Raw genomic sequence first — 3,691 nt, forward strand, 5'->3', positions numbered from 1 at the left:
TATATATATTGAGCGCAATGAGCGTATTATGAAGTCCACTGACCGTATTTTACAAATATACAGTGACAGACAGTGTATTTATCTCGTTTGAAATTAAGCCATATTAACCGGAGAGGAGGCAACATGGACTAGCATTACTTTGCTGTGTCCCGTCAACTTGCCGAACAAGGAGAAGGTTGCAGGACGGGAGAAGCTTACGCGCGGTGGCTCGCAGGACAAGGAGAAACTTTTGACTAATGCAAGCTCTCCCTCGCTCAGGCGGTGGACGTGCAACAGTTAATTCGGTGTCAGATTGCCAGAAGCATACACTATACTACTAGTGCAATTATTGTTCGACTTCCCGAGCAGCCAAGCGCAAAGTTTACTAGTACTACTACTATAGTCCATAAAGGTACGTACTATAGTAGTACTAGGAACCGGATGGAGGAACATCTGCACTCTTATTATAATTTTAAAATGTGATAAAGCAATCTTCAACACATTTCGTTCTCTTCGAGGGTTCTCGCATGCCATAATGGAAGTTGATTGCATGGAACACTCGCCACAATTCTCGCTTAATTCTGGCTCATATCCTGTTACAAATAGTAGCGCTCAGTAATATTTCCTCTTTTTTGTTATTCAGCATGTAAACCGGTCAGCAAACCTTGCGGCGCATCTTCGTGCGAACCATGCTTGCTGCACTTTGAATGTGGCCGAGAGCTGGCTTGACGAAACACCTCGCTTCCTACTTCTTTTTTTTGCGGGGTACCTCGCTTCCTAGTGACCAGTGTCTTGGTTGATCGTCCTAAGAATGCTTATATATGAATAAAGCTCTCTCATTTACCCGCAAAAACGATTAAGCCATATTAACCGGAAAGGAGGGAGTATGGACTATCACTACTTTTTGGTGTGTCCCATCAACTCGTAGAACGAGGAGAAGCTTGCAAGACAAGGTGAAGCTCGCTTACGTCTTTTGACTAATGCAACCTACCCTCGGTGGACATGCATCAGTCCATTCGGTGTCAGATTGTTAGAGGCATACACTGTAGTACCCAACATGCGGAGTACCATCATTGTTCGACTTCACAAAGGGGCGAAGAGCCAAGCGCAGTAGTACGCTTACTTGGTTTTGCACCTTCATACTACTCCACCCTCCGTCATAGTTTACAGGGCACGCTTCATTATGATGCATTTCTCTCAATGCATTTCCACCACCAGAGAGACTTTAGACGCGTTTGGTTTAATGCTCAATTAATTAGGGCGTGGTGACCGCAATCAAGTCCACAATTTTCTCTCCATGTACTATACTACTACGGAGTGCATGCATGTGTGTACCCGGGGTGGAAGCATTGCATGCATGTGTGCACGCATTATTCCCTCTAGTAATAGACGCCGTGCTATAACTACCTATGCTATTTTTCAGGCCGATCGCTAGTCGCCTTGGTCCCACAATTTTTTTTCTTTTTTCTGAAGTGCGCTGTATAAACAGTGACGGATGGAGTAGTATGAGCGGATTCAAAGAAGAGCGTATTGATGGTTGCTTCTTCAGAGCAACTTACAATGGGAAAGGTGGGGCTTATGATTTGACTGCTCATTACTCACTATTAATGCGGCGCAACGACCGGGCTGAGTCTCCCATGCGGTTGTGCACTACCCCCTCGGTTCTTAAATATACTCTGGAGTATTTGTCTTTCTAGAGATTTCAACGAGTGACTACTCAAATATTTGTCTTTTTAGAGATTTCAAATGGACTGGCACATACGGATGTATATAGACATATTTTAGAGTGTAGATTCACTCATTTTGCTCCGTATGTAGTCACTTGTTGAAATCTCTGTTAAGACGAATGGAATATTTAGGAACGGAGGGAGTACACATACGAAGCAAAATGAGTGAATCTACACTCTAAAATATGTCCGTTTGAAATTTGTAAAAAGACAAATATTTAGGAACGAAGGAGTATAATTTTGTGCATGGCAAATGGACCCGGATGATGAAGAGGCTTCTGGCAATGCTATCAAGCTTCCAACATTTGTTTACATAATTGACTTACTATACAAATAATTTTCCAGCGACATGAAATTGTACAATGGTGTGAGCTTTCAGCTTTTGTTTCGCGTGTCTTGCCATCGATGCTCTTTCGGAAACAATAAAAAACTAACTTCCTTGCTAATGCATGTCAATTATTAGCAGATCAGAGCTAATAAGTACATCACAACTGAAGACAAAGTTGTGAGAAGGTGTTAAATTAAAATTGATCCATGCTTTCATTGGCAGCAACGTCCCCCCCAGCTCTGTCTAAATCAACAAGGCATGTTGGGAAAAAAGTAGCTGTCTGGAGCATGCAACATTCCAATCATTTTGTGCAGTTCCACTAAAATAGAGATGGGTGTCCCTGTTCCAAAGATATCAAGTGCGATTACGATAATAGAGGACTGCTGATGAAACAATAAACACACAAATAGAAGTCGGTCACCTTTGCAGTCTCTCTTAAGACTAACTAGTTGGAGAAGATTAGGCTCGGGCTTGGATGAGGAGGATAGAGCAAAACCAATCTCCCTTTGTGCAGTCGCACTGAAATGTAGAGACGTTGCCCGTGTGATATTTTAGTACAACTGCACAAAACACTCTTAAGAAAAAAGTGATTTGTGCAGTTCACCAAATGGTCGCAATAGCAACAACGTGAAATGGATAGCCCTGTTCGCAAAAAAGAGGTAGAAAGGAAACAATTACTGGCCAATAACAGTTGATGACACATGCGACGACAAAAAAGAAGCATATTCCTTGTCCTAAGGGAAGATAACAACACAGTTGTGTTTGTCTAAAACGGTGTGAGGACGAGAATGCAATATGGAAAGTACGCCGGACGAGCTACGTTTTGGGCAAAGAACTATGGAAGATCCACATGCAGCGACGTGGGAAAACGGGCAGTGGAGCAAGGCTGAAGGGGATACCTGGAGGTCGTCGGGATGTAACTAGGTGAGCGGCGGCGGGCGGAATCTGCGAGCAGGTGGCGTAGGCCCTGCCGCGCCGGAGCTTGGTCAGAGAGAACGGCGTGTACCGCAGATCGGGACGAGCTGCCTCGGCGCCGTCGAACGGAGAAACGATGCACTTCCTCCCTTTCCCCCGACGGACGGGATGCGTCCGGATTAGTGACCAACAGTGAGAGAGAGAGAGAGAGAGGCCACCGCACGCCCTTTCCCCCGGCGGACGGGATGCGGCCGGATCAGTGACCAATGGTGAGAGAGAGAGGCCACCGCACTCCCTTTCCCCCGGCAGACGGGATGCGGCTGGATCAGTGACCAATGGTGAGAGAGAGAGAGGCCACCGGAGCCTTGTGTGAGATACTCTAAAGAGCGGACTACCTTTTCCTCCATAAAAATCGTTTTGTATTCTGTGTACGTGCCATTGAGCACTATAACTTTATTTAAAAATAACGCGACAACGCATCAAGTCGACCTTTGTTTCGTGCACGCGTGGTACACAATCTTCCTAGGTAAACAACCGCTACAGGCATTCAAATTAGCACGTGGGCTGCCATTTCGTAAAGAAATGAGCTCCACCGTGTACCCGCGCGGGTGTGGCTGGGCACGAAGCATGAGTACGTGCACGGTGCACCTATTCTCTTCTTGTATACGTACACCACCTACGTGGGGTTGTGTGAGAGAGATACAAACCTAGAGAGATATAGTGTGTGGGTTCTTGAGAGTTT

The sequence above is a fragment of the Triticum dicoccoides genome, chromosome 3A, assembly GCF_002162155.2.
Source record: "Triticum dicoccoides isolate Atlit2015 ecotype Zavitan chromosome 3A, WEW_v2.0, whole genome shotgun sequence".
Classification (NCBI taxonomy): domain Eukaryota; kingdom Viridiplantae; phylum Streptophyta; class Magnoliopsida; order Poales; family Poaceae; genus Triticum; species Triticum dicoccoides.